Source organism: Stenella coeruleoalba, assembly GCF_951394435.1.
Source record: "Stenella coeruleoalba genome assembly, chromosome: 18".
NCBI classification, from domain to species: Eukaryota; Metazoa; Chordata; class Mammalia; order Artiodactyla; family Delphinidae; genus Stenella; species Stenella coeruleoalba.
In genome coordinates this window covers 10,375,454-10,392,586 of record NC_137164.1, presented here as the reverse complement: position 1 = coordinate 10,392,586, position 17,133 = coordinate 10,375,454, and the positions used below count along the sequence as shown (strand labels likewise).

The following is a 17,133-nucleotide window of genomic DNA, read 5'->3' as shown; positions in this document are numbered from 1 at the left end:
CAATAAGAAGGTAGAAAAAGAGGCTCTGGAAGAGTTCAAATAAAAAAGCAATTCAAAAGCAAGGTGCTAATACAACTTATGCAATGTCCTCTCTTTATCTTTCTAGCCATGATACTAGGCAAGGTAAACTGCTTAGTCACCAGCAATCCCGGGAAAATGTATCCTGTGCTTCTTTCTGGGGTGTTTTTCAAGAGGCAGCATTTTGCTTTCTACCAGCAATTCAGCCGAGCATGGAAAATGTTGCACACAAATTCCAAACTTCATCAGAACATTCCCACACTTGGCCGGATGCCCTCCATTTTGTGGACACAGATATCCAGTGGCTTAGACAAATGAATCACATTGGTAACCAGTGAGTGCAATGAAACCACGTCTGACTTTGTAGAGTACAGCTCACCTATGTTTCATGTTTCCCCACCCAATTCAAGGAGGAACCTTCCTAGGCCTTCCAGGGCACAGCCTGTTCTGCTGGGTAAAAACCATCCACGCTGCTCTAGGACACACACGCCTCCTGGGCCACTTCCTCACATCCCTCAGTCCTGGCCACGGGCTACTCTCTGGCAATCTTGTCCAAGGAGGCACGGGGGCTCTAAAGGTCCCAGTGAGCACACACGGACACAAGGGTCAAGTTGTTCTGCTCTCATTTCTCAGGGGTTCCTTCCATACCCAGAGTTTCCAGAATTGCTATGTGTCTTGTCACACACACCCCTAAGTCTGATCTTTTAATTAAAGGTCCAGGCCCCCAGATCTACCTCACTAGCTACAGACACTCAAAAGTTTGACTTGTGCAAGAGTGAAAGGTGTAGCAGGCAGAGGCTTCCTGGTTTAATGCTTTTCACTCCTTCAAGGAACAGAAAAATAATCTTCAGTTTAGGATTAGGGCTGGAGAGGAAAGAGGAAGAATAATATTGCATGTTCTTGGACCTTCCTGTTACGGTTTGGTAGTGACTTCTAGGTCTTTGCATGGCCGTGCAATCGAGAGTAGGAGAATATTTAACACAAGGGGGCCCGTGGCTTGTTGGTGTGTTCTGCAAAGTTTAGGGCCCTCCTTACAGAAGGTTCTAAGCCAGGCAGCTTGGTCTGTACATAAAGGCCTCCCCAACCTTACCCTTCTAAGACTATACGTGGATACTCGACAGCCTCAATAAGGCTTCATAGCAATACCCCTGACACCATTTCAGATGTAGCTTCTGGAATAAGCTCCCCACATCACTCTGTCTTCCTCTTCTCCTTAGTCATAGCAGTAGGGACCCAGGGAGGAAGAATGCTGTGTGTTCCTGTGTGTTCCTTCAGGCTTCCTGGAAGAGTGTGGTCCCTCTCCTGACAGAGTTTCAGGTTTACCCTGATGGTCTGTGCGATGCAGTGAGGCGTGGTGGCACCTCGCTGGCATGGTCTGTCAGCTTGCCTAGAATAGAATCTACGGCAGGGCTGGTTGCCTCCTTCCGCCACTCCAACTGGCAGACAGGTTGTCTCTCCCCCGGCAGCTGGCTCCCGTCTGCCCCCTGTTGGTCTGCAAATGTGATCCTGTTTTTACTCTCATTTTCAGCAGAGACATGAACAGCTACAAATGCCATATGGATTTCAAACATTCACTTTTGAAAGTGACACTTTAGTTCAGTCATTTAAAGCCAGTATCTCCACCAGTTTCATTAAGACTCCCCATTTTGCTGATGCCAGATGATTTAAGTGGAGAAATTCCCTCAATTCTAGGAAGTTGGAGGTCAAAGCCACTAAGTTAAGTACATAATTCCCTTTAAGTTCTCTTACAACACCCCCGAAAAATGTCCAGAAACTGATTCAGGATACGTTCTCCTCTGAAACTGGTTACTCCACATCTTGGTGGCATGATACAACTCCATTCCAGAAAGGACTCTTCACAGAGATCATCCAGTTGAAACTGACATTAATACTGGTCACCTTCAGTGTCTCAGAGAAGAACTTTGTGAGTTCTTCCCACTGAAAACAGTGATTGCATGGCTTAAAATCCACCAGCTATATGCCAGAACTACTCTCCCTTCTTTAAGAAAACAATGCGACAGTACACGTGGAACAGCTCCTACAGAACACCTACTGAACGCTGGCAGAAGACCTCAGACCTCCCAAAAGGCAAGAAACTCCCCACGTACCTGGGTACGGCAAAAGAAAAAAGAATAAACAGAGACAAAAGGATAGGGACGGGACCTGTACCAGTGGGAGGGAGCTGTGAAGGAGGAAAGGTTTCCACACACTACGAAGCCCCTTTGCGGGCGGTGACTGCGGGTGGCTCAGGGGGAATGCTGCGGGGCCGCGGAGGAGAGCACAGTACAGGGATGCGGAGGGCAAAGCGGACAGATTTCCGCACAGAGGATCAGGGCCGACCGGCACTCATCAGCCCGAGAGGCTTGTCAGCTCAACTGCCGGGGTGGGCGGGGCTGGGAGTTGAGGCTCCACCTTTGGTCAGAGCACCGGGAGAGGACTGGGGTTGGCAGCGTGAACACAGCCTGCAGGGGGTTAGTGCACCACGGCTACCCGGGAGGGAGTCGGGGGAAAAGTCTGGACCTGATGAAGAGGCAAGAGGCTTTTTCTTCCCGCTTTGTTTCCTGGTGCGCAAGGAGAGGGGATTAAGAGCGCTGCTTAAAGGAGCTCCAGAGACTGTCGCAGGCCGTGGATATCAGCGTGGACACCAGAGACTGGCATGAGACGCTAAGGCTGCTGCTGCCGCCACCAAGAAGCCTGTGAGCACAAGTTACTATCCACACCCCCCTTCCGGGGAGCCTGTGCAGCCCACCACTGCCAGGGTCCCGGGATCCAGGGACAACTCCCCCGGGAGAAGGCACAGTGCGTCTCAGGCTGGTGCAACGTCACGCTGGCCTCTGCCGCCGCAGGCTTGCCCTGCACTTCGTGCCCCTCCCTGCCCCACGGCCTGAGTGAGCCAGAGACCCGAATCAGCTGCTCCTTTAACCCCGTCCTGTCTGAGCAAAGAACAGACGCCCAGAGGCGACCTACACGCAGCGCGGGGCCAAACCCAAAGCTGAACCTTGGAAGCTGTGCGAACAAAGAACAGAAAGGGAAATCTCTCCCTGCAGCCTCAGGAGCAGTGGATTAAAGCTCCCCAATCAACTTGATGTACCCTGCATCTGTGGAATACCTGAATAGACAACGAATCATCCCAAATTAAGGAGGTGGACTTTGAGAGCAAGATTTATGCTTTTTCTCCTTTTCCTCTTTTTGTGAGTGTGTATGTGTACGCTTCTGTGTGAGATTTTGTCTGTATAGCTTTGCTTCTACCATTTGTCCTAGGGTTCTATACTTCCTTTTTTTTTAAATTTTTTTCTTAATAATAATTTTTTATTTTAATAACTTTATTTTATTTTACTTTATCTTCTTTCTTCCTTCCTTTCTTTCTTTTTCTTTCTTTCTTTCTTTCTACTTCAACTAATTCTTTCTTTCTACTTTCTCTCCCTTTTATTCTGAGCCGTGTGGATGAAAGGCTCTTGGTGCTGCAGTCAGGAGTCAGTGCTGTGCCTCTGAGGTGGGAGAGCCAACTTCAGGACACTGGTCCACAAGAGACCTCCCAGCTCCACATAATACCAAACAGCGAAAATCTCCCAGAGATCTCCACCTCAAACCAGCACCCAGCTTCAGTCAACGACCAGCAAGCTACAGTGCTGGATATCCTATGCAAACAACTAGCAAGACAGGAACACAACCCCACCCATTAGCAGAGAGGCTGCCTAAAATCATAATAAGGCCACAGACACCCCAAAACACACCACCAGACGTGGACCTGCCCACCAGAAAGACAAGATCCAGCCTCACCCACTAGAACACAGGCACTAGGCCCCTCCACCAGGAAGCCTACACAACCCACTGAACCAACCTTAGCCACTGGGGACAGACACCAAAAACAACGGTAACTACGAACCTGCAGCCTGCGAAAAGGAGACCCCAAACACAGTAAAATAAGCAAAATGAGAAGACAGAAAAACACACAGCAGATAAAGGAGCAAGATAAAAATGCACCAGACCTAACAAATGAAGAGGAAATAGGCAGTCTACCTGAAAAAGAATTCAGAATAATGATAGTAAAGATGATCCAAAATCTTGGAAGTAGAATAGAGAAAATGCAAGAAACATTTAACAAGGACCTAGAAGAACTGAAGAGGAAACAAGCAATGATGAACAACGCAATACATGAAATTAAAACTACTCTAGAAGGGATCAATAGCAGAATAACTGAGGCAGAAGAACGGATAAGTGACCTGGAAGATAAAATAGTGGAAATAACTACTCCAGAGCAGAATAAAGAAAAAAGAATGAAAAGAACTGAGGACAGTCTCAGAGACCTCTGGGACAACATTAAACGCACCAACATTTGAATTATAGGGGTTCCAGAAGAAGAAGAGAAACAGAAAGGGACTGAGAAAATATTTGAAGAGATTATAGTTGTAAACTTCCCTAATATGGGAAAGGAAATAGTTAATCCAGTCCAGGAAGCACAGAGAGTCCCATACAGGATAAATCCAAGAGAAATATGCCAAGACACATATTAATCAAACTGTCAAAAATTAAATACAAAGAAAACATATTAAAAGCAGCAAAGGAAAAACAACAAATAACACACAAGGGAAATCCCCATAAGGTTAACAGCTGATCTTTCAGCAGAAACTCTGCAAGCCAGAAGGGAGTGGCAGGACATATTTAAAGTGATGAAGGAGAAAAACCTGCAACCAAGATTACTCTACCCAGCAAGGATCTCATTCAGATTTGATGGAGAAATTAAAACCTTTACAGACAAGCAAAAGCTGAGAGAGTTCAGAACCACCAAACCACCTCTACAACAACCGCTAAAAGAACTTATCTCTAGGCAAGAAACACAAGAGAAGGAAAGGACCTACAATAACGAACCCAAAACAATTAAGAAAATGGGAATAGGAACATACATATCGATAATTACCTTAAATGTCAATGGACTAAATGCTCCCACCAAAAGACACAGATTGGCTGAATAGATACAAAAACAAGACCCATATATTTGCTGTCTACAAGAGACCCACTTCAGACCTAGAGACACATACAGACTGAAAGTAAGGGGATGGAAAAAGGTATTTCATGCAAATGGAAACCAAAAGGAAGCTGGAGTAGCAATTCTCATATCAGACAAAATAGACTTTAAAATAAAGACTATTACAAGAGACAAAGAAGGACACTACATAATGATGAAGGGATCGATCCAAGAAGAAGAACTAACAATTGTAAATATTTATGCACCCAACATAGGAGCACCTCAATACATAAGGCAAATACTAACGGCCATAAAAGGGGAAATCAACAGTAACACATTCATAGTAGGGGACTTTAACACCCCACTTACACCAATGGACAGATCATCCAAAATGAAAATAAATAAGGAAACACAAGGTTTAAATGATACATTAAACAAGATGGACTTAATTGATATTTACAGGACATTCCATCCAAAAACAACAGAATACACATTTTTCTCAAGTGCTCATGGAACATTCTCCAGGATAGATCATATCTTGGGTCACAAGTCAAGCCTTGGTAAATTTAAGAAAATTGAAATTGTTTCAAGTACCTTTTCCAAACACAATGCTATTAGACTAGATATCAATTACAGAAAAAGATCTGTTAAAAATACAAACACATGGAGGCTAAACAATACACTACTTAATAACAAAGTGATCACTGAAGAAATCAAAGAGGAAATAAAAAAATACCTAGAAACAAATGACAATGGAGACACGACGACCCAAAATCTGTGGGATGAAGCAAAAGCAGTTCTAAGAGGGAAGTATACAGCAATACAATCCTACCTTAAGAAACAGGAAACATCTCGAATAAACAACCTAACCTTGCACCTAAACCAAATAGAGAAAGAAGAACAAAAAAACCCCAAAGCTAGCAGAAGGAAAGAAATCATAAAGATCAGATCAGAAATAAATGAAAAAGAAATGAAGGAAACGATAGCAAAGATCAATAAAACTAAAAGCTGGTTCTTTGAGAAAATAAACAAAATTCTTAAGCCATTAGCCAGACTCATCAAGAAAAAAAGGGAGAAGACTCAAATCAATAGAATTAGAAATGAAAAAGGAGAAGTAACAACTAACGCTGCAGAAATACAAAAGATCATGAGAGATTACTACAAGCAACTCTATGCCAATAAAATGGACAACCTGGAAGAAATGGACAAATTCTTAGAAATGCACAACCTGCCCAGACTGAATCAGGAAGAAACAGAAAATATGAACAGACCAATCACAAGCACTGAAATTCAAACTGTGATTAAAAATCTTCCAACAAACAAAAGCCCAGGACCAGATGGCTTCACAGGCAAATTCTATCAAACATTTAGAGAAGAGATAACACCTATCCTTCTCAACCTCTTCCAAAATATAGCAGAGAGAGGAACACTCCCAAACTCATTCTATGAGGCCACCATCACCTTGAAACCAAAACCAGACAAGGATGTCACAAAGAAAGAAAACTACAGGACAATATCACTGATGAACATAGATGCAAAAATCCTCAACAAAATACAAGCAAACAGAATCCAACAGCACATTAAAAGGATCATACACCATGATCAAGTGGGGTTTATTCCAGGAATGCAACGATTCTTCAATATACGCAAAACAATCAATGTGATAAACCATATTAAAAAACTGAAGGAGAAAAACCATATGATCATCTCAATAGATGCAGAAAAAGCTTTCGACAAAATTCAACACCCATTTATGATAAAAACCCTGCAGAAAGCAGGCATAGAGGGAACTTTCCTCAACATAATAAAGGCCATATATGACAAACCCAGAGCCAACATCGTCCTCAATGGTGAAAAACTGAAAGCATTTCCACTAAGATCAGGAACAAGACAAGGTTGCCCACTCTCACCAATCTTATTCAACATAGTTTTGGAAGTTTTAGCCACAGCAATCAGAGAAGAAAAGGAAATAAAATGAATCCAAATCAGAAAGGAAGAAGTAAAGCTGTCACTGTTTGCAGATGACATGATACTATTAGAGAATCCTAAAGATACTACCAGAAAACTACTAGAGCTAATCAATGAATTTGGTAAAGTAGCAGGATACAAAATTAATGCACAGAAATCTCTGGCATTCCTATACACTAATGATGAAAAATCTGAAAGTGAAATCAAGAAAACACTCCTATTTACCATTGCAACAAAAAGAATAAAATATCTAGGGATAAACCTACCTAAGGAGACAAAAGACCTGTATGCAGAAAATTATAAGACACTGGTGAAAGAAATTAAAGATGATACAAATAGATGGAGAGATATACCATGTTCTTGGATTGGAAGAATCAACATTGTGAAAACGAATCTACTACCCAAAGCAATCTACAGATTCAATGCAATCCCTATCAAACTACCACAGGTATTTTTCACAGAAGTAGAACAAAAAATTTCACAAGTTGTATGGAAACACAAAAGACCCCCAAATAGCCAAAGCAATCTTGAGAATGAAAAACGGAGCTGGAGGAATCAGGCTCCCTGACTTCAGACTATACTACAAAGCTACAGTAATCAAGACAGTATGGTACTGGCATAAAAACAGAAAGACAGATCAATGGAACAGGATAGAAATCCCAGAGATAAACCCACACACATATGGTCACCTTATCTTTGATGAGGAGGCAGGAATGTACAGTGGAGAAAGGACAACCTCTTCCGTAAGTGGTGCTGAGAAAACTGGACAGGTACATGTAAAAGTATGAGATTAGATCACTCCCTAACACCATACACAAAAATAAGCTCAAAATGGATTAAAGACCTAAATGTAAGGCCAGAAACTATCAAACTCTTAGAGGAAAACATAGGCAGAACACTCTATGACATAAATCACAGCAAGATCCTTTCTGACCCACCTCCCAGAGAAATGGAAATAAAAATAAACAAATGGGACCTAATGAAACTTAAAAGCTTTTGCACAGCAAAGGAAACCATAAACAAGACCAAAAGACAACCCTCAGAGTGGGAGAAAATATTTGCAAATGAAGCAACTGACAAAGGATTAATCTCCAAAATTTATAAGCAGCTCATGCAGCTCAATAACAAGAAAACAAACAACCCTATCCAAAAATGGGCAGAAGACCTAAATAGACATTTCTCCAAAGATATACAGACTGCCAACAAACACATGAAAGAATACTCAACTTCATTAATCATTAGAGAAATGCAAATCAAAACTACAATGAGATATCATCTCACACCAGTCAGAATGGCCATCAACAAAAAATCTAGAAACAATAAATGCTGGAGAGAGTGTGGAGAAAAGGGAACCCTCTTGCACTGTTGGTGGGAATGTAAATTGATACAGCCACTGTGGAGAACAGTATGGAGGTTCCTTAAAAAACTACAAATGGAACTACCATACGACCTAGCAATCCCACTACTGGGCATATACCCTGAAAAAACCATAATTCAAAAAGAGTCATGTACCAAAATGTTTATTGCAGCTCTATTTACAGTAGCCCAGCGATGGAAACAGCATAAGTGTCCATCATCCGATGAATGGATAAAGAAGATGTGGCACATATATACAATGGAATATTACTCAGCCATAAAAAGAAACGAAATAGAGCTATTTGTAATGAGGTGGATAGACCTAGAGTCTGTCATACAGAGTGAAGTAAGTCAGAAAGAGAAAGACAAATACCATATGCTAACACATATATATGGAATTTAAGAAAAATGTCATGAAGAACCTAGGGGTAAGACAGGAATAAAGACACAGACCTACTAGAGAATGGACTTGAGGATATGGGGAGGGGGAAGGGTAAGCTGTGATAAAGCGAGAGAGAGGCATGGACATATATACACTACCAAACGTAAGGCAGACAGCTAGTGGGAAGCAGCCGCATAGCACAGGGAGATCAGCTCAGTGCTTTGTGACCGCCTGGAGGGGTGGGATAGGGAGGGTGGGAGGGAGGGAGACTTAAGAGGGAAGAGATATGGGAGCATATGTATATGTATAGCTGATTCACTTTGTTATAAAGCAGAAACTAACACACCATTGTAAAGCAATTATACTCCAATAAAGATGTAAAAAAAAAAAGAAAACAATGCGACAGATGAATGGATAAAGATGTGGCACATGTATACAATGGAATATTACTCAGCCATAAAAAGAAACGAAGTTGAGTTATTTGTAGTGAAGTGGATGGACCTAGAGTCTGTCATACAGAGTGAAGTAAGTCAGAGAGAGAAATAGAAATACCGTCTGCTAACACATATATATGAAATCTAAAAAAAAAAAAAAAATTGTTCTGAAGAATCTAGGGGCAGGACAGGAATAGAGACGCAGACATAGAGAATGGACTTGAGGACACAGGGAGGGGGAAGTGTAAGCCAGGACGAAGTGAGAGAGTGGCATGGACATATATACAGTACCAAATGTGGGAAGTAGCCACATAGCAAAGGGAGATCAGCTCCGTGCTTTGTGACCACCTAGAGGATGAGACAGGGAGGGTGGGAGGGAGATATGGGGATATGTGGGAGGAGATATGGGGATATATGTATATGTATAGCTGATTCACTTGGTTATAAAGCTGAAACTAACACACCATTGTAAAGCAGTTATACTCCAATAAAGATGTTAAAAAAAAAAAAAACAATGCAGGTGCATTCCACACCCTTCCTAAACGGAGACAGATGGACTGGAGGAATCTGTAAAAGTTCCTCTGGTTCTGGAACTGAGTGTGTCGGCTCTAGTTTGCTAATCCCTCTTCTACTAAGTGCGTGTGACAGGATCTGTGGGGTTCATAAAAAGCACAGAGTAAAGACATGGCAGAGAAATATGTGGCTTTGGTTATAAAACAACACACAGCTCCCTGTCACCTTGCATCCCTGGGCAATAGTGCTGGTGCACAGGGGCAGGGATGTCGGGTCCTGCCTCCCTATTCCCCTCGATAATAGGGTTAATATAGGACCCTCATTGGGCCATAGTTTACAATGAGCAGAGCCCAGGAGGGTACAAATGCTCCCATAGGGGGCACACCCTTTGCCTCTGTTTACTTTGGCAGTGGCTCTGTGGACTAAAAGATCTTTGAGAAATTTGCAATATTCAATACCTGCGAGATTCTGAAATTATGTGATTTCCTTTCATGCATCCAGGTTCTGAATTGCAGCCTGAAGAGTGACCGTCATTGGCCAGGGAGATCTCGCTTTTGTTTGATTCCTGGTGCCACTTGCTGTCACAGATTCCACCTTGAAAAGGAGGACCTGGGATAAAGATTTGGAACTCTTAAGGAGAGTCGTGTTCACAAATCTTTGGGAGGGACCACGGCAGGAGGCCTATTTGGTCTTTTTCTTTCCTTTCTTAAAAGCGATATGAGCATCAAACTATTTACAGCCTTAAGTAAAGCTGCAGTTCAGGACACTGAAGCATACATAATACAGTCCTCTCAGCTGAACAGTGCATAAGCAGGCACTCTGTAGATTTCTTCACACAGGATTCATGTGACTCTAATTAAGAGGATTGGCACAGTTGGCTCCCTGAAAAAAGGCTTAACTCAGGTTACCACCTTAATATGAATAACATTTTTCTAATTAAAAAAAGAGAGAGGAACAATGATTTCTTAATGTACTTTCTGTGCTTACGGTCCACCTTGTCACACTGCACCTAACCTTACATCTTGGAGTCTGTTCTCATGTGCGTATTCAGATCATATATCAATATATTAAATATGCAAATCCCTGCCCCCTTATGGTCCTAGTGTTGCCGAGATGTGCAGAGCATTGTGGATGGATTGCAGCCTGTTTTCTTTTGCTGATGGCTACTTTGACACGCTCAATACTTGTGCTTTGGAGCTTTTAAGATTCGACTTTAGAACCTTGTACTTCGGATATGCATTATCCTCTGAAAAGGAAAACATATAACTTTTAGGGAAAAAATGTGGACTCTGGGAGTCCTCGTTTAAGCTTCCTGAAAAGACTACCTCATGGGCTGCCAATCATGTGCCTTCCACAGACCATTTCCTCTGCTGCTGAAAGAAAATGCGTAATTACCAGAGAAAATGTCACTTTGCATGATGTACAGGTGATGTGGGAAATGAGGCACAACCACAAAAAGCAACAAACATTCCCAAATACCTGCCTTATCTGTGCTTCCTTAAGAGCCAAATGCCCTTTTGGGGAACAGACCTGTCCCTAGTAGCATTTTCGATGACTCCCAGCCCTTCTTACATTTCCTTGTCAATTAAAAATGATAAATTAAGCTTCTTGCAGGGCAGACAATCAGCCAGCCAGTGTGAACCATATGAAGACCCAAGATTTTGGATGAATCAGAATCAGCCTGAAGAATTCATCTGGTGACTCCGGGAACTGACCGTCAGCCAGAGGAACATCTGAGATGTCGCATGCGGCACCCAGGCATTCTGACGAGCCACTGGCATTAAGAAAGTTGCAGTGACATTTCCCCGCAGCCTATGCTTCCTTCCTGGCTCCTGGTAAGAATGGCCAAGTACATCCACATCTGTCTACCCACCGCCCAGACAAATCCAGCACCACATTCAAGACATGTTTGTCCTTTGCAGCTTTTATTTTCAGAGGCACGTTGTGCGGAAGTAATGTCCGTTGGACTGGTTATCTATTTTGCTTTCTGCTTCAGGGATGTTAATAAAGAGTGAGGATCTAAATCATTGCTTCCCCTCAGCCAACTCACAGAAGGTGTCCTGGTGCATTTTATGTCCTGAGGGCAAATGAAAATTATGTGTTGTGTGTGGCAATTATTTTCTATGTTGCTGCTCCCTTCCCGGCATATAGATGTGTCAAGAGGGTGACTGTTTATCAGCTGGCAGGGGGAGGGGCTGGTGTGAGGGCAGATGAGGACAGAGGCAGGAAATTCCCAGTTCTTCCATCTCTAATTCCTTTCAAACAGATACTCTGCTTTTATATGAAGTAAAGCTCTCTGCATAGTCAAAGTGGTCTGCCTTTCTCAGATATTTTCCTAAGTAGAACTTCCACTAAGATGGGCTTAACTAATGATGGAAAGAATGTAATCCATCTGTGGAAAACCCTTAATCTTCATGAAAAAAAAAAAAAGAAAGAAAGAAATCAGACACAGAGGCGCTTTGTAAATTTCGTTTACCTCTGCTCCACTTCCTATCCATTCACAAAATAATGATTGCATGTGCAGAAGGGAGAGAAACCAACTGACATTTTCTGCAAAAGGCATCTTTCACTGTTGTTGCCTGTAAATGATGGATAGTGAGGTCATGGAAAAATGGGGCTGCCTTTTAGTAAGCTTTTTAGTTGACGGAGACAGTTATATGAATAGTAATGTTGACAATGAAAGTAACAATCAAAGCTTTTTTTTTTTTTTTTTTTTTTTTTTGCGGTACGCGGGCCTCTCACTGCTGTGGCCTCTCCCGTTGCGGAGCACAGGCTCTGGACGCTCAGACTCAGCGGCCATGGCTCACGGGCCCAGCCGCTCTGCGGCATGTGGGATCTTCCCGGACCTGGGCACGAACCCGTGTCCCCTGTATCGGCAGGCAGACTCCCAACCACTGTGCCACCAGGAAAGCCCGAATCAAAGCTTTTTGAGTTCTTACCACATACAAGACTCATTGGTAAAGTGCTGTATATGCCTCTGGCCGTCCAGGTGGTCCAACAACCATACAAGGCACTTACTATTCCTGTCTTATCACGTCTAAAACAGAACTCTGGATTCCACCTCCCCAGATCTACTCTTCACCAGGGCTTCCTCTTCTCAGTAAGTGGTATCAGCAGCTACTGAGCTGTTCTGGCCACAGACCTGGAAATGAGCCATCTTTGGTTAATCTCTTTCCCTTTGCCCTCCCACATCTAATTTGACAGCAGATTCTGCCAAACGTGACAGCACCGTTTCCTAACGTGGTGTCTTTGATAGGATCTCTGCTTACTGCTCAGACCTCACCCTCCCATCCCTCTTCTCCTGGCTCAGTTCCCAGGGACACTGGCCTTTCCATTCCTTAAATGCATCACACTTGTTGGAAATGTGCTTTTAATATCTCTCTTTAATAGATCTCTAGTCCTTCCATCTGTTTAAAGTCCATTGCCATAACCTCAGGCTAAACATCATCATCTTCAGCTGAGAATATGGAAACAGTCTCCTGACTGGTTCCATGCTTTCGCTCTCGCCCCCTTAGGAAGACTCAATAGTAAGAGTGAATTGGAAAACTAGTCAAGTCACCTCACTGCTTAAATCTCCCAGGGCTTTGTATTGCTCCTAGAAGAAATCCCCATATCTTAACTTGTCTGCTTGATCTACTGCTGCCTGCCTCTCCCACCCCGACGCCCTGTCACTGACTCCCTCACCCTCCAAATCCCACATATACTGGCCTGTTTTCTCTACCTTGAACAAGCCCGACTCATTTCTGCTTCAGAGCTTTGAACTTGCTGCTTCTTCCTCTGAGAAACACTTCCCCTATCTTCACATGATTGGCTCCACATCGTGGTCGTAATTTTACACTTGCAAGTGAAAAATAAATAATAATCAAAGGGGAATAATGTGTAGTCATATTTGCTTCAAAATTGGGAGAAGGTTGAGAGACAGATTTTGGAGGAGTTTGGGTGACAAAGCAGCAGATCTTAAAGAAGGGGACTTTGGGTTTTTCGTACAGGAGTTGGGCTGAGTCTGAGTGTACACACACCTCTTGAGAAGAGATGATGTGCATCTTTCTATGATTTGGTCATAACCATCATAAACAAGTCAAATACTTATGCATTCATTTTGCCTCACCTACTCTGACTGATGCCAACACTGCATGGATGAAAACTCTGGAGGGTGCAGAACGGGCAAGTTTGTAGAAGAAATGAATTACTCCTACAGTTAAGAAAAATTTGGCTTAGAAATGAATTAAGCCCTGCCTAAGGTTAAAATTAACTGGTAGAGTTAAACCCAGAACTGTCTACCTCTCCTCCAATAATGTGCTGGTCCATGGTGTTCTCACACATCATTCTTATTCTGTTGAATTTCATCTGAATCACATAATCTAACACAAGATTATATATACTCTTCCCTAATGTTTCACATGTATATATTTTGCCTTATCAACACATTTGTAAGTTCCTAGAATCTGAAGACCAGTCTTTCATAGTACTTGGTACATAGAAGTCTGTTCATATACGTTTGTTATTTAGATAACTATATTTCTTTTGTATCCCTAGAGATATTTGGCCGTGTTGTTATTAAATCCTTGTTGAAGTTATCAGTAGCTACACACCTATTCTGTATGCAAAAGAGATACTATATAAAATAGAATTCTTAGGTAATAAAGTTCAATGTAAACAGAATGAATTTTGAGTTTCTCTGAATGAACTTACATATATGCATACACACATACATTCATCCACTCTATTCTTAAATCCTTCACAAGGGGGTTTCTTAATGGAATCATGATAAGTCATCATTCATATTACCACAGTCTAAAAATATAATGGAATATCAGAATTACAGTGAGAGGAAGAAAAAGCAAATGTCATTCCTCAAACTCAATCAGTCTTCTTGGACTCAGGTCCCTAGGTTATCTCAGATAACTGCTTATCTCAAGTAATTCATGCTAAGAAGCTTTTACTAGTTATACCCAGTGTGTCTGAGACACCCCCTCTGTCACTGGGTGACTGGGCAATGGATTACACAGTCAATGCATTACTTTAACCAGGTGGTCATTTACTCATTTGCTAACTAATCATTCAATATTTATGACAATCACATAGGCCTGGCCTGGCCTGACCATGAAAAGCCGATAAATGGACAAACATGAAAATTCTTAGGCCCTAATGTACAAGTGTAGACAAAGTTTGACCCAGTACTGTCACGGCAAGCATTTTGAGGCTAGGACCCTGGCTATTAAGCTAGATGTTACTTAGTTGAGCTGTAAAATTATTTGCTTATATAGTGGAAAAAGATATTTCTGGGTGCTGACATGGCTGTGGACATAAAAAAAATTACAGTTCTCCATTTCTCTGACATGATAGATGTCTTACTTTGTGTGGCCTTCCAGTACCACCAAAAATTGGGCATATCTTTGTAAGATACAAAGAGAAACAATGGGAGCTACATTCACTCCCAGTGTCCTTGTCTTATTTATAACCTTTGCATTGTTCATTAGCTGCTTTGGGAGTAAAACAAAGAAAAAGTAACCTTGAACCAAATCCACATTATTATTCTCTCCCATCCTCTAATATGAAACAGTCATCTTAGTCTGACTTATTGCAACTATTCTATGTGCTGAGAATTCAAAGACAATTAAGCTGGAATCCCTTTCCTTGACAAATCTTCAGGTATAGACATATTAACACACACACATAGGCAAATACATATAAGGTGCCGTGCGAGCGCTGGGGAGGGAACAACTTATTCTGTCAGGGTTGGGGGAAGTGGAGGTTGGAAAGAAGAAAGAAAGGACATTTGAGAATTCTCTTTGAACTGGGTCTTGAAGATTGATAAGCAATTCTCTTTAGACTCACCAAGAATGAATGACACCCCAGGCGAAGGAAACAGGATGTTGGAAAACAGAGCAGAACGGGCTAGAACATGTAGATGCAGTTGCAGCCTAGGATTGATGGAGTCCCTCAGAGAGGATGAAGACAGTGGTTAGAATTCATAGGAAAGAATTCTTGGAAACACTAACATTCAGGGAGATGAAAACCCTGAAAAAGACTGAAAAGGAGCCTTGAGCATGTATGTGGAGAACCAGGAGGAATGATATTGAAGGAGCCCAGGCAGGAGATGCTAAGTGGAAGATACCTCGTGGAGTTGGCAGGTAGGTGATGGCTGGTTTGCCTCATGGGATGGCAAGGCGTGGAGTTGTGAGGGCAGAAAGCAGCTGATGTTATTTCAAGAATAACTGGGAGCAGAGAAACTGGAGACGACGATGCAGGCTGCTCATATGGAAGGCTGCTCTTGTGGAAAGCCCAACATGTAGAGAGGGCGAGATGGTACCTAGGGGGATGCATTCAACAGATACGGTTTGCATTTAAAGAATGCCTGCAAAGAATGAGTAGGGAGATAGATGTGAATGACAAACTTAAGAAGTTGGTTGCTGGAGGAATTAAAGGGAAGTGCTTAACGCTGATGGAGGAATGAGGTTGGCTGAGACAGGAGCTAGTCTCCAAGATAGAACTGAAGGACGTAAACACAAGTGAGGATGGAAATGAAGAAAAATGAGGAAGCTGGCCTGCAGGCAACTATTTTATATGAGAAGTAGGAGGCAATGTTTATTGCTTCAAATTATATGATAAAAAGATTATCTTAAATATTCCAGGCACTGGAAACAAATGGAGAGAAAGACTTCTGGAAGAAGAGGACCACTGAAACAAGGCCGTAACTTTGGCCCTGGAGATGAACACGTTTGTCCCTGTAGGCGGAGGAGGGAGAACGACTAAACGGATCATCTCTCTCACCAAATGAACCTCTACTTTCCAGGGAAGAAAAGCAGGGGGCTGCTCTGACTTTGCCAAGTGAACGAATGTTTCTCCATGAACATGAGTACTTTTGGTGCCTTTATTCAGGAAGCTTTTACATTTGAATAATTCAAAATACTTCATAAAATACTTGTTTTTTACTATGGCGTCGCAGTAGTTATAATCAAAGAAAATACTTATTTAAGACAGAGCCATGAATAAAAGTTACTTACAAACCTATTCAAAGAGGCAAAGTATAATGGAAAACATACAAAGGCTTGTTTTTACCTTTGAAGCAAAACTTTGGCAGATTGTATTTTGGATTCTACATATTTCACTTACGGTTACAACCGATATTCATGAAATGCACTGACAGGAGTCTAACACCAACTTTAAAAAGATGAAGTATCTCTTCCTTAATTAATGTCTACAAAGAGATTTAATGATGAAAAGTGCCATTAAGTGCCAAGTACTATTAATTATTTTCTGCTGCAAGAGGCATAGAGTCCTCATTATATACTGTTTTAAATATTATAAAATATTTACAAAATAAGTTTTAAAAAATTGCAAACAAGCCAAATAAAAAAGCATTTTCCTTTTGAGGTGAAACTTAAGATCAAAACCCAAAGAAAAACTCATTTGCATCCTACATGAGTAGGCTTCAATGAATGCTCCAAAGATACCTGGTACTTTGCTTATTCTTTTTCCATATTCCATGTACC

The 17,133-nt window shown here is 42.0% G+C and overlaps 2 protein-coding genes across 3 annotated transcripts in view; one reads left to right on the top strand and one right to left on the bottom strand.

Annotated features, from left to right (window-relative positions):
- Positions 1-17,133, bottom strand: part of RFC3 (replication factor C subunit 3) — a 731,429-nt gene that overhangs the window by 51,619 nt on the left and 662,677 nt on the right. The gene's annotated exons all lie outside the window — the stretch shown is intronic.
- The window catches only part of LOC307176463 (uncharacterized protein), a 496,599-nt gene that overhangs the window by 471,010 nt on the left and 8,456 nt on the right, over positions 1-17,133 (top strand). The window contains exon 8 of one of the 2 annotated variants that reach the window (XR_013824768.1): positions 11,252-12,152. The exons of the other annotated variant lie outside the window; for it this stretch is intronic. The gene's annotated coding sequence lies outside the window, so the exon portion shown is untranslated. Of the gene's footprint in view, positions 1-11,251; positions 12,153-17,133 lie in introns of those variants that run through there. 2 annotated transcript variants of the gene reach the window in all.